Here is a 15,094-nt window from a genome sequence, read left to right on the forward strand (position 1 = left end):
GAAACGTTCTCTTTCATTTATTATTCCAAGACCACGCGAGATGTCATCTTACTTCCTCGGAATCGATTCGAAACGAACCCGTCCGCCCAAAGAGGAAAAGGCCAACGCCCTTCAACCCTTCAGAAAATCATTCGATCGATTCGAAAGTGAATTTCTTTTCTTCTAACCGATTTTCTAATCGGATCGACGTTCCCCGGCTTCGAATTAATCAGCCTGCGAGCCGTGATTTCTCCTGCAGTGGACGAGCCAGTGCCACGCACAGGTAGGACAACAAAGCAAATGGGATTGCCGGACAACAATGTGCATGCGGTAGCGGCGATTCGATCTGCGCGAAGATACGGATCAACGACGCGGATTTTCTGCTGGTATCAGAAGGGCAGGGGGCGTGGAAGGTATGCCGTGGATTGCAGTTAACGGATAAGATCTGTTCATCCCCTAACAGGAGGGTAGACATCGCGGTTTCAACGTCACTCCCATCAACCCCCGGTCCGGACGAAAACGCTTTTATACGCCGCTCGTTTCGTTTTACTGCCGCGATTTACTTGCTTAGAAAGGGGGGGAGGAGGCTTCCCCCATCCCTCGACCATCGACTTTCCTTCATTTTCGATTACCAGCCACGATTCCTCGAGATACCACGGAAAAATTGTATCGCAGAAGCAAAAAATGTCGAAAGATCGCCGCGACGAAGCTCGAATGAACTCCTTGGAGCAGAAACGTGAAAGGCGGGGGTGGTGATATCGCGACAAAGGTTACAGGCTCATCTCTCCTTTTATTATTCTCCCGGCAGTCCACCGTAAAAATTCTAATTTCGCGAACCCTTTTTCGCGTGCGCCACGGCCCGCTCGTATATCTATGCTGCTCTCTTATCGCGCTTTATATACGTTATACTTTATATTTTATAGCGTATACACCCACCCGTCCTCCCGTATGACCTCCCTCTCTCACCCCCTTGTTCGACGCTCGCATGCAGCCGCGGTCGTTTCTCGAGGCGCGGATATTACGCCGCTCCGCTCTCTCGAACGCGCGCCTCGCGATCTTTCTACCTCCCCCCCGTTCACCCCTCCTCATCGGCCGGCAAACAGAAGAGAAACATTTTTCCGGGACATTACTTTTATCGGACCCGGCTCGTACGTGAGCTCTGGCCCGGCGATGCTATCCGCTAATTAATTGCCTCGAAAAAGAAACCGAGGAGAAAAAAGCACGCGAGGGTGGAGGAGGGAAAAATTCAAATCGTGGGAGGGATCGGTTTTGGGGAGGTGCACGAGGGCGTTCTACGCCGTTCCTTCGTGTCCGAGGGCAGTTTTCGAGAAAATCTCTTACAGGGGTCTGGAGACCTCGTTTGCTTATTATATTATTTAAACAAATGCATTATAAAAAAGTACATTGCACCATCTTTCTAGCTCTGCTGGGGGCTGTTTTCACCCCCTTAACAAGAATGTCGAGAACTGTATTATATATAAGTTTCATGAAAATCGGATATTATCGCTTACATAGAGGAATCTAAGCTAAGATCAAAATGTCGAAGCAAACGTTTGCGGAGATCGGAGATCTCCGATAGATCTCTTCGAAGACGTCGAGAAAATCTAATCGCTAAAACGACTAATTACTCCCGCGACACCGGTGATCCCAGACTGACGGATAGCATTCAGAAGGCTCCGCGATTATCACTCGTCATTGCACGACACGGCTTCCATGGTAGCCGATGTCATCTCGATATCGGGTTATCGGATCAGATATACGCGTCCATATCCCGCAAGGTATTACGATTCACTTCGGCACAATGGATATTGTTGCCGGCTGACGCGTGACTGACAGACCCGGCTTTCGCGAATGCCTCTCCTCTCAGAATCACCGCCTCGTTATCTGCCCGCGGAGGACATCGATCCGACCGGATCGGGCTTCTTTCAGGTCCGCGCTCGAAACTGGCTAATCCGGCTAATCACCACCCTCCACCTTTTAAATTTTCTCGATTTCTCCCATCAGCTTTTGGTCCTCAACGACTTCTACCCTTCCATCTCTCTAAAGGATGGTGATTCTTCCCTCGTCCTCCTATATTCTCCGTTTGCTCCGGCAAATTTTGAAAATTTTCGGAGCTTCATTCACGAAACAGTAAAAAATAATCTTTCTGAGACTATCTGGCTACCGAATGTTCGCCAGTTATAAAACTCTCTTCTCCAACGGAGAAGGCTCGAGGAAACCGGCCTGGCTGGTTACAACTTCATTCCTTTTTTCTACGGCCCTGTCGATTCTCGGTCTCATTAGCTATTCAGCAGATTCATTGCCACCTGAACGGTATATGACCAACTCTCGCTCCTCCGATGAAACATAAAAATCAGCCTCGACCCCGCTGCATTTTGAAAGCATTCGATCTCGGGGAAATCTATCGTACGGTGTGTGTTTCCATCGGGTAACAGTGTGTATTACAAGCGAAAGAGGACGGTCGCATAGCATTACGCGTATCTGTTTGGCATCGTAGCTCGGCAGGGATGCGGCATAGGTGCAATCTTCGCGCGCATCGACATGTGTATTTAAATTAGTCGCTCCTACGGTTGGTAGCACTGTGCTGCGGGCAAGCAGCATCGGGAATCCCGAGGCACACGTTTACACGGCCGTGTTCGCCGAGCGAACGGTGCAACACACGGGAGAGGCAGCAACGTGTAAGCCGGCCGGGCCAGCTTGTATTCAAATTAACTGGCTGAGAAGCTGTTAATTAGCGGGTCCTATTGCTACAGGCCCTTTCATTAGCTACCCTCGCGCTTCGTTATCCGCGTAACTCTTTAAATATCGCGTCGCGCTGACTCGGCTCACGTGCCAAACGATTCTCTGAATTCTCCTGGCCCGATCGTTGAACGCGATTCGGAAAGGTAGAATGGTACCTAACGAACCCTAGGAGAAATATTTCAAAGCTAACGGAGACGTTCACCGCAACAAGTGCCAATCCCTTCGGATTCTCTATCCGTTTCTTCTATCTCGATTGATCGTTCGGACGCGTATGTTAATGGATGGTAAAGTTGCAGACTGGTCTCGCTTAATAGATACCAGGGCTCGATTGCTCGTCCCCTTCGCGACAGCCTTCCATGGCGACACTTCTTCTCGGTAAGTTAAGGGACCCGATGTATCGAACGCCGAATTAAACGGGTGTGTCGTGAAAACAGCTGCCGCGGCGCGTTTCGATCGGATAAGCGGCTTAATTTCGTCGCGAGACACCTTTCCAAACGGACGACGCCGGTGCATTAACGTCCTGCCGAACCGGACGTTCGCGATATCGCCGTTGACGAAATGGTAACCGCGTTGAATACCATCGCTCGATGCGGTATTTTATTATTTCGGGGTTGAATACTCGAAGAAAATCAACGCCATATTGGCTGACGACAATAGTCACGCCTATGATCTTCGAGGATTCGACGCGGCACGACGAATCAAAGTTAAATCCTCGAAGTAACAACCCCGTCAACAGAGGGTAGATGCTGTCTGTAGCCACGGAGATGCGATCAATATCGTGCTTCTCTTTCCCTCCCGTCTCACTCCGCGACCCTCTCCTTTTCACCCTTGCACAATCTCCCTCTTTTCCTCCCCCCCTCGAAACCCTCCGGCCTTCGCGCAGTTTCTCTCTGGCCGATTATTCTGCTTCCTCCTCGCGGACCACTCTACCGTTCCTCCCTTTCTCTCTCGCCCTCCCACGGTTCCACGCTTCTCCACCCTCTTGCTTCTCGTTTCACGCTAGCGATGGCCGCGAAACGCGTGCCAACTTTTCCATCGAATTCGAGAGATCGTTGAAAATCCTTAAGAAGAATCCTGGTTAAAGCTCGAATTTTTGGAAATTTTTGTGAAATGAAACCGAGGATTTTGGGCGCGTCTCGTTTCCAACGATGTTCCAAGCAAATTGCTGGAAAGTTCGGACGATCAAACTCCCATCGCTACACTTCGCTCCTCTCGCATCCTGTTCCACCCTCCCCTCGTTCCTCTCTCTCTTCCTCCCGGCGTCGACCCGCCACCTGTGACGTCACTATCGTGGGACGCCATCTTGCCATCAGACAACCAAGGCCCTCCGTTATCGTCCCTCTATACAGCCGCACCCCGGCTCGGTTTTCCAACCCTCTCACGGAATCCGGCGAGCATTCCGGCAAGGATATCCCTCGTCCTCGTTCGACGGTACACCCCTGGCAAGCTTTCCCCGCACCCAGGCACGCAAATTAACGAGATTACTTGGGAGGCTTTCGAACCCACCCCCTCACAACCCCTCGACTCCGCTTGACCCTCCTCCGCTTCTCAAAGTCCTCCTTCCGGGTTCGACTCGAGACGAGATCGTTCAACCCTCCGAATATTGAATTCTCCTTATTTCCAAAGCTGTTAGTCAGCTACGAGTCGAGTTGTAAATATACAAAAAATAAAAAGAATTGCAAAATTCCAGGAGAAAGTGAAACGAGAATCCCCAGTTAATTAGAGAACGGCAGCCTCGCAGGAAGCGTTATTCATTAGTCGAGTAGGATTTATTCAGCGTTGTTTGCATCACTGGGTTTCCATCGCGAATATTACCTTTTTCATTTAATTTCAAGAAAACCATCCGAAGCGTGGCGACGATCCGCCGAGCAGAAAGTTGGACGTAATAACGAGCAGAACGAGCATATTTTTTCTTTTTTTTTTTTTTTCCATCGACCGACCGTGGAACAAAGAAGAAGACGGTCGATCGCGAAGAAGCGGCATATCGGATACACTCGGACACCATCACCCCCGTGCTCCCGTTCCTCACCCTTCGGTAACCGACACACGTAGTAACGAGCATACTGTCAGCCCTTCCAGGCCGCACAATGGCGAGGCACATGGAAACGTGTGTCGGCTGTCTCCTCTCTGGCATAGCTGCAGCCCCTAAACCTACCGCAGCCTCCGTGTGTGACAGGGGCGCGTGCCCTCACAAAGAACACTTCAGGGATGACTCGAGTGGCGTCGTGGTGGTAGTTAAGCTTTATTGTTTCAACTTACAGAGGCTACCGTTCGTTGCGGAAGATCGCGAGAGGGAGGAAAGGGGCGCGCGGACCACCGCGTCGCTCGACAATGCTTTCAATTTTAGCTCGCAAACTCGCTGACCGACCCGTCCAATAATATAACCATGGACGCTTCCATTGTTCACTCCCACCCCCGTGGAAACGGATCTTCGAACCGTTCGCGGGTTTCGGCTCGTAATTGTCTTAGCCATTCGTTCCTGGTTCGGTGAAAATTTTTTTAAATATCTATGGTGTTTACGACAGCTGTCAAAATTTGGACATTTTGATTTTTTAAGTTCCTAAATTCCTAATGATTCTTAATTAAGATGTGATTATAAAAAATGCTTATATAGTCTGCTTTTGCCGGACCCTCTAATAAGTAATTTAGGAATTAAATTAGGAAAAAAAGATGGGCAATTTTCCAAAGAAGTGTTAGAAAATGTAAATACCCAAAACAGTTATTGTACTTTGATGTTGGTTATGGTACATGATTTTTCCTGTCTGTTAAAACAGCTGTCTGACTGAGAAAAATTCAAAATTTGGACTTTTTTATTTTTTTAAGTTCCTAAATTTCTAATGATTCTAAATTAAAGTGCTTATATAGTCTGTCGCAATAAACATGCTTTTGTTCTCTTTAGATCCTCTAATAAGTAATTGTACTTTCAATAAATGTAATTAACAGTTAGTTAATTTATTATTAATTTAGTTATCATTTAAAATATTTCAAATTAATAAAGAAAATACTCAGCTATTAATAATCTTACTTATCCTCATTTATTTCAACACTTTCATGCTGAAAAATATATTCTCGCTGTCAGACGGTCGATTTGAACACACCGGGCGCCGTTTCCAAAGATATCCTTCCACGGTCAGTTAATCTGCGACATGCTCGACGAGGTGTGAATCGAATTTCGCAAGGATAGAGGAAGTTTCGCGGCCGGTGTGCGTGTACACGGTGGCGGACAATCGGCCGGATAGGTTTCGCAACTGATTTGAAACATATGCGGCTCACTCGAGGCGAAGTGCACTCGTTCGGTACGCGAGAGGTAGGCATCTGTAGTGGCAGCGCGTGCCCGACAATGCGTACTCCTGCGTCTAGTGCCCTTTCAACGTTCTCCAGTTATTTTATCGTTACCGTGAAGCACAACCCGTCGCGTAGAAAGCTTCGATCCCCATCCTCGAAGACCACACACGGCTTAGTTCCAAGCGTTGAAAATGAACCAACTAAAAAATTTAGAAATCGACGGTTTTAGGGGGCGAACTTTGACACAGTTGAAACGTAAACCCGTAGATCCGCGGTAGATTAGTCGTCTTCGGGGGCATTATAAATTTCGTGGATAATCGCGCGGCGCGATCTTAGCGCGTGTAGGGCGTAGGGTATGCAAAACGCGAGCACCAGATATCGGCCTAAGCATAAATTCCTCAAGCGTTGTGACACACGCCGCGGCATAATCTCGCTGTATAACGGCGTTCGGGGCTGCGACGGCTGGAATCTGCGCGAACCGCGCGCAATATCGTCTCAGATTTATGGCCGACAAAGATAGAGCAGAGTGATATTCGACACACGATGAATCGGTAACCGGGCACCGATCTAGATTCGCTTCCTAATTGCCGAAATTGCCTCGCTTTCCCCCGAACTGTATCGCTCTGGTAGCGTTAAAAATAAAAAGAACAACTAATGTCAGATCGATTGGCTACAATTTTAATTCAACCCCCTTCTTCAATTCGGGGGTTGAATTTTCATGAAACCCGACGAGCGAGGAAAGAGTCGCCGCGGATGGGTCGAGAGGAAGGTTGTAGATTCGCTTCCTAATTGCCGAAATTGCCTCGATTTCCCTCGAACTGTATCGCGTTAAAAATCCTTCGATCATAATTCCTTTAAGTCCTTTTAAATAAAAAGGACAATTAATAACAAATCGATCGATTGGCTAAAATTTTTATTCAACCCCCGAATCGAAGAAGGGGGTTGAATTTTCATGAAAGCCGACGAGCGAGGAAAGAGAGGAAGGTTGTAGGCCGCTCGGCGGGTGGAGCGCGCTCCGGAGTGTGAAAAAGACCATCCTGTGTCACGCAACGTGTTCTCCGCTCCCATTGGTTCTCCTTTCCAAGAAGATCGTGAACGCCCCCGCGCACGCACGCGGGACGAGTTCTCGTGACCGGTGACAATATTCCCAGCCACCATTTTCATCCGGCTACTTTCCTGTTTTTTTATTTCTTCTCCCTTTCCCTTCGCCGAGACCGCGGGCCGATTTTACACCGCCATTTTAAAGCGACCCGATCACCGGGCCGAGATCCACGGAGGGAATTACACGCAAAGTCCGCGTTGTTCACGGGCTGCCGGGACTCGCATCCCCTTTAATTAAGAAAAATCATGGAACCCCATGCGCCTCGACTGGCTAGGCTTCTAATTAAAACGAATCCACGATGCGACCAGCTCGAAAATCTTTCGTATAAATTGTTTCGAAGAAGCTACACGATCAATCTGTCCGCAGACAAGCGAGATCGATAATTCGCTCCCGGTCTTGTACGACTGTTCTCCGTCCTGGACGATTCTTTCTCGAGGAAGCAGACTCGTGGAATCATTTATTAGACGCAGGGGCAACTGTCAGGCTCGACAAACAAATGATACAAGGACTCTCGGAAAGGAAACTCCTATCCCAACAGGTTTCCGAGCAGTCGGCGACGCACGGTAACGAACAGATCCTACGCTGTTTAAAGGCTGTTTCGGGGATCTTTTACAATCCGAAGGAGATGCCGAAGTTTTTCATCAGTAAAATCGTGATAAACTCGCTGAAACGATGATCCGAACGAATACCTATCCATCGGCCATGAATCACTGATAGACATCGTTCGACGCTGGAGCCCCGGCCGCGTCTCGAGTCCGATTGGTCCGCTCGTTTGGAACACTGGAAGCATTCTGGGCTCGATAGGTGTCGCATGATTGAAAGGTTCGCTCGCGAGTCGATCTCTTATCGATCGATGATTCCATTTCGGTACCTCCTCCGGGAACTGGTTCGACGCGGACAGCCGAGGCACAAGCGTTCCGAGTAGCGTTCCTCAACGACCAGCAAGATGTTCGAGGAGATAGCGATCCCGGGTCTAAGGACTAGGAGCCTCCTCGCTCCTACGCTTGTGTTTCGGGACCGGGCGAGATAACGATATTGAGATATCGACTCGACGCGGTCAACGTTTCCAGCTATTAGTCCGTGAATCGTACGAGGGTCCGGTCGAACCTCACCGGTAAAACGTTTCTGTAGCGATCTCGGTTGTCGGAAGTCTCGTGGAAAGACGACCGCGAGAGGTTCACGAAATATTGGCAAACGGCGAACAAACGAGACGCGACGAAGAGGAATGCGACGATGCGTACGGCAGGCGGATGAATAATTAATAACGTGGCCCGGTGAAAGGCTGGGGTTGTCGTTCATGAATGCGGATATCGCTTAACGTACTTTTGACCGGACTACTCGAGCCACCCGGGCCATCGGAAACTAATCCAGCCATTAGGGTGACTTTGTAGCGCGACGGACGACGAGTCGTGGCACGAGGCTGCCTATTCAGGGGTGGGCGGTCTGTATTCCGGCCACCCCGTCTCGTCGTAAAGCGTCGATACATCAGGCTTTGCATGCCTGATATGGGAACGGTGCAGTTCCTTTTTCCGTCGATCACCGAGTTGCGTCACGACGAGGAGCAGGTTCATGGGAATTGACGAACTTCTCGTATTCCGAACGAAAACTGTCAATTCGTTCGTCGAGTCCGGGTCATCTGAGACCCGAGATTATAATTTTTAAACAAAAGTGTTTCCTTAATTGGAAAAATAATTGTTAAAAGGTCGAGCTAAAATTTAGAATCGTGGCTCGAGGCTTGGGGCTCTCTCCATGGTCCGCCACCCAAAAATTGATAAAATAACGCGTTCTTTCACGTTTAAAGTAATTTCAACGCAAAGTATCGCAAACACCGAAGGAAATAAATCCTAATAATACCTTCGCAAACAGTTTCGAGTGTCGGAACAGCAGCGCGAGCAAATGATCGGTGATCCTAAGGAAACAAACGGCGTTGCCTAAACAAATACTCGAAAAGCTTTGATACCGTGTTGACGTCGGTGACTTAGCATCCGTTTACCCTATGAATCCCGGTTGACTCGTCTACGCAAGGATACAGAAGAGGGTGGCCGTCAACCCCCGACTTTAACGCGGACCGATGTCAGAGGGTGCGAGAGCCACGTGCCGATCTCTGTGGGATCATTTAGGGCCAGGGCGTTAGGATGAAATCTACTGTGAATCGGTCTCCCTCCACGAAAAGTCATCGTCCTGTAACTTTAAACCCGATTGTTCGTACAATCTTCCATCTATATATTTCACCGTCCACTCTTTTTTTTTCTCTCCTAAAAGTTAACTCCGTGATCGTAGGCGGGAGCGCGATTCGATGACGCGAATATTCCTGCTCGAAACTGAATTTCAAACGATGCCACGGCTATTCGATCGTACGCTAATTGGAATTCGAGCTAGATAGGCGAGACTGCAACCTGCTTACCGATGCATTTCCACGTACGCTAGAGCACGCAGTGCGTTCACCCTGAGTTTCCAGGCTGGGAAATGCGCCGCGGCGATTATCGCGCTAAAAATCGGCGACCTTCGCCCGGAAATTCCTCGCGATCAATTCTCAAGACAGAAATGAAATTTGACGAAAGAAGGGAAGAAAGAAAGATTCGTTAAAAAGAGGCCTCGAAGTGGATCGGTAATAAGGTCTGGGATTAACGGAAGGGGAAGGACGAGAGGGCCGCGGGCGAGCACGTCGTAGGTGCAAAGTTTAACAATGCGGTTCTACACAACCGCAGTGCGTTCACCTAGCACCTAGCTCTCTCGCTAGAGCAACGATTTATGTACGGGGTAAGTCCGCCCACCTCTAGTATCTTCATCTCGGCCGCGGGACGTGGCTCGGGCCGAACGCGAGCCAGCAAAACAGACAACGGTGAAATCACGAGAAACACGCGATCCTGCCCGATGACGAGGCTATTTCGCTCGAACGTTTTCTGATTTTCGAAACTTCTGTTCCTCGAGGTGAATAGAAAGCGATTCGAATCGCGCCGAGGCCGAAGCCGCCGGGACAAAGACGCTCTCTGTCTTCCTCTTCCGTTCGTCCTCGGCAGACCTCTAATTAATAAGCGCACCGACGACGATCTGCCCCCGGGAACTCGTACCTGGTAGGTGTTCCTTGCTATCGGAAGATATACGCGACACCCGGGTGGAAAATCGAGTATTTCGATTAATTGAATATTTCGAGGATGGTGATATAAATTCGCTGAAAAACAGGTGGAAAACGCGTCGGTGCTATAGCCGAGATAAATATGCGGTGTTTATTGATGAGGCACCTTGACCTCTTCACGAGAGAATAACGATGCGAAGGAAGGATAAAAGGGTGATGCTGGTGGAGGAGCCACGGAGCAGGCGAGTTACCGATAGTACGGCCTACGGTGGCGTTATAAATCAGCCAACAAACCATCCCTAACTAAATCGACTTTGCGTAACCAAAACTAGGGAGGGTTTGCGGTGGTTACCGGTGTGAAATGTTCCCATGGGGGGTCCCGGGGAAAATAGCACCGGGGAGCCCCCGGTATAGACGTGCCGACGCGACGCGACGCGTCGCGGTGGATCCCTAACAGGACAATATGTTAGACGTCTTTCGTTACGCTAGCCACCAGACACATCCGATTATACATATTAGATCCTGTAAGCTACTGATCTCTGTGAGAAACCGACGACGGACCGCGGAGAGAGGCTCAATTTTAATCTAATTTCGTATTTCATTTAATTATTCTTGTGTATAAAAATTAGAAATTTTACTTTGCCATGGCGGACCATGGAGAGAGCCCCAATTTTAATTTAATTTCGTATCTAATTTTCTAATGTTATTTTTAAATTATTCTTTTTCTTAAAATATCGGTAATTGTCTTCTTCTGAACCTTAGAACGGCGGACCATGGAGAGAGCCCCAATTTTAATTAAATTTCATATTCCATTTTCTACATTTTACATTATTATTTTTAAATTATTCTTTCGTTAAATTATCACACGTTTATCCCTGCGTATGTTTTCTAAGATTGGGTCAAATTGACCCAGGCACGGCTGTTCAAGCGTTAAATTTGTTAATATCCGAGGCAACGTTACTTTGGTGCCGGTCGACGAATTTCGACGGGTAAACGTATCGTTTTCTCAGTTAATTAAAAGAGCGTTCATTATTTCGGGCAGAAGTTAATTGGCCGACGTTAACGAGTGCGCGGGTTATACGCGTTGATCAGTGTTTCAGGCTAGGAACGATGAAAAATGGAAAATGTGACCCGTGAAAGAGGTCGTAAAAAAGACTTTCGTTTTCTCACGTGCTGGCTGTTCTCCGGCCAGACAGACTGGTTACGTCAGTCTAATTAAAGGAAAGGATGAAACTGTGCCTCGATGAAAAATTCTTGCGCAACCCGGTGAGAAAATATTCTTCGAGGGCATTGTGAACGATTCCCTGGCTACATTTTTATCTCGCGCCTTTCTACACCGAATTATAATTCCTTTCATAACGATCAGTCGCTGTATCGTAAATCAGCAAGCCCGGAAAATCGTTTCCACTATCAGAAAAATATGAAAATTTCATTTGTATCTCCTCGTTTTCTCAGACACGAAATATATTCATTTATCCGTTTCAACGATTCCTCTCGCGTTACAAAACCATTCCTCCTAACTGTAATAAACCATTTCCTTCGCGGAGCCGACGAATCCGTCGGTGGGGCAGGATGCTTTCTTCCAGCTGGCCGAACGCGAATAAAACGAAAAACCTTCGTGGAAGGAGGAGAAACGAAAACCTTGCTGTGTTCTAAGCGCGAGCGTAAATCCTGCTCGCAGGAGGAAAGAACTAATCACAGAGGGTGTATCCTCGTAAATCTTTACCCCTCCTCGTGTCATTCGCGAGTCGCAACTCACGATTTAATAACACCCCGCGCAACTGACCGGTGCAAGCTGTTATTTGGCTACGCGAAACTTTCGCCCGTAGGCCAGTCACACTTTCTCGGATCGGTACCCTGACTATTAGCCTCTACTCTCCCATTCATTTTTCTATCGCCCAGAACGGGTGAAATTTCGCGCCATAGAATTTCTGGATACTCTCTAACGAGATCGGAGAGAAAAACTATTACAAAGAGGGTTGAACGGAGTGGAGGAATCGATCGGGAGCCCCGCTCGCTGTGTTCCGACTCCCCTATGAAAATGATTTCGTAGGGTGAGCAGGCAAATCTGGGCTATCGATGACTGTGTCACCCTCGAGTGTCGGGATTAGAGATTAAATAAGCTACTTTTAACCGCGTTTGTCGTACGTGAAAAATAAACCGTCCGTTTTCTTCGTTTTTAGGCCGGAAACAGATGGCCGCGAGATCATTAGCGAGAGATTAGAAGTCCGGCGAGGGCCAATTAAAATTTTCGTGAACGTCCAACCGTCTTCGCAACGGCGTTCGCCAAGTAGTTGCACCGTAATTGCAGGAGCCCGATCGCATTTGCCGCGTGGACGACATCGTCGATCAGGTTACGATAGGATCGATGTCGCCTGCGAGGAATTACGAGGGATCCCCCCTTATTTCTTCTCCTTCGATTCAATTTTCGACTCCGATATACCGTGACGATCCCCTTTCAACCCCTTTCGCCGAGTTTTTCCGCGACGAAAGTCCGTTCCCGTCAGAGGGAATTCGTATTTCTCGAAGTCGTATACTCTTTCCTCTCTGTTCGCAGAGGCGCATCCTCCTCGTAGCCTCCTTTCTCGTTCTTTCTCTGTTCGCATTGCCAAACCGTAAGGTACAATAGTGGCGTATCTGGATCCGCGATCAAACACGAATAAAGAAGCACGCAACACGAGCTTCTTCCTCCGCCGTCACATCGAACCGTGTCCAGGTATTACGACACACGAACGTGACCCTTTCTCGCACACTGAAATGCAGCCACATCCTCGTGGGCCACAGGTTTATCGCGTATTCAGCGAACGTTTCGTATCACCTGCTGCCTGCACCTTCGGTTCGGACATCGGCCGATGACTGGTCGAATTCTAATTTGCTCGACGGGCCAGGGAATACTCGTGTATACGGTGGTGGAACACGATTGCCGGATTGCGGAACTACCAAGGCGATTCCACGATCGGGCCATCCTACCGGCCGGATCGTTAATTCCAGGTTGTAAGCGCATAATGTATGCGGCCATTAACCGTAATGAACACGGGCGTGCTTTCTTCGGGAGGAGCATATTCGAGAGAATTTGTCAGGAATTTACGAGCCACGACACGCTAAGAGGGCATGAATTTATGCTGGATACGCGTTAACACCGTCCTCCGAACTGTCTCCTCTTATTTCCCTTCGATGGGTCACGATTTCGTTTCGTTCGGATTTCACTCTAGGAGGATGTTTCGTTTGTAGGAGGGAGGAAGGAATGTCGCGTAACGATCGGGGCTGGTTCCTCGGGATTGAAATATTCATGAGAGACGGGGCAAATTTGCGTCCGAAAATTGGCAAGATTTCACGTCGATGTCCGTACAAATCGCCGGTTATTTTCTTAACGTTATAATCGGTCCGGCTCGACCGGCACCGAATAATTTTTCCATTTGTCATCGCAGCCCGTGGATTTAGTGGCTGGATGTAACGCCATGGGAACAGCGCCCTGGCAAGACGCCCGATCCCAATGGGGTGGCACGCGCGGAAAAATCCGTAAATCCTGTTTGATATTTCCACGTGAAACAAACACACCCACCATATTCCTGCAAACTTTACCATGGGATTCTGACAGGGTCGAGAAAGCCCGTTGAATTCACTTTCGGGTGACGGACCAGGGAGAGAGCCGCAATTTTAATTCCTTTCAATATATGAAACTTTTTGTTTAATTTCCCTTGATTCTTTATTGTATCGTTTCATATGATTCTTGAATTATTTTGTTCAGGAAGAGTGCCACAATTTTAACTTTTTCCAATATATAAAATTTTCCTCTCCCCCTCTTTTATTTCTTGGATGTCGGAATCAAAACTGTGGACGGCGGACCAGGAAGAGAGCCACAATTTTAACTTTTCCCCCTCTTTTATTCTCAAATCATTTTCTTGCGTCGTTCATTGACACCCTTGAATTAACTCTTTGGATGACGGACCAGGGAGAGAGCCGCAATTTTAATTCCTTTCAATATATGAAACTTTTTGTTTAATTTCCCTTGATTCTTTATTGTATCGTTTCATATGATTCTTGAATTATTTTCTTGGGTGTCGAATCAACTCTTCGGACGGCGGACCAGGAAGAGAGCCACAATTTTAACTTTTTCCAATATATGAAATTTTCCTCTCCTCCTCTTTTATTTCTTGGATGTCGGAATCAAAACTGTGGACGGCGGACCAGGAAGAGAGCCACAATTTTAACTTTTCCCCCCTCTTTTATTCTCAAATCATTTTCTTGCGTCGTTCATTGACACCCTTGAATTAACTCTTTGGATGACGGACCAGGGAGAGAGCCGAAATTTTAATTATCGTTTCGAATGATTTTTGGGCCGCTTTCCTCCGTCGTTCATTGCCACTCTCTTCACAGTCCAGTTGCCACAACCACCGACGAAACGACGATGCGTGCTGCGGTTAACAGGGTAAACACCCTCTTTCTTTCCTCGCGCGTCGACATGGGAAACGAACATCTCCTCTCGGTCCATTAAGTAGATAACTAGCCGGCTGGATCATCATTTAGGGAGAAGAACGTCGAACATGGTCGACGTGCAGAAATTTCGTTGGGAACGAGATAAGTTCGACTTGGCTAATCCAACAATAACGATAACAAGTAAATGGCTAATAAATAAGTAACCGGAGCCGTGCTGCAACCCTTCCGCAATTTAAAATTTTACAACGAAGGGGTTGATTGGCGCGTGTGAAACGACCGATTCGTGACAGCCACAATATGGTTGTAGAAAAGGGGGTGAAAAGGGGGAAGGCTGGTCGCAATTTGTAACGAAAGCCCCCGTTTTAACTGGTGTGCCTTCGGATTTCTATAGAAGGAGTCTGCTTTTCTGTCTCTCGGTTTCATTTACCGGGGAACTGAATGCGAGGCTCGATTCGAGGAACAAAAAATGATGG

At 48.1% G+C, this 15,094-nt stretch overlaps 1 long non-coding RNA gene across 1 annotated transcript in view; it reads right to left on the reverse strand.

Moving 5' to 3' along the window:
- LOC143305592 (uncharacterized) overlaps positions 1 to 15,094 on the reverse strand; it is a 41,116-nt gene that overhangs the window by 16,069 nt on the left and 9,953 nt on the right. The window lies entirely within an intron of this gene.

This window comes from Osmia lignaria, chromosome 8 (assembly GCF_051020975.1).
Source record: "Osmia lignaria lignaria isolate PbOS001 chromosome 8, iyOsmLign1, whole genome shotgun sequence".
Lineage (NCBI taxonomy): Eukaryota > Metazoa > Arthropoda > Insecta > Hymenoptera > Megachilidae > Osmia > Osmia lignaria.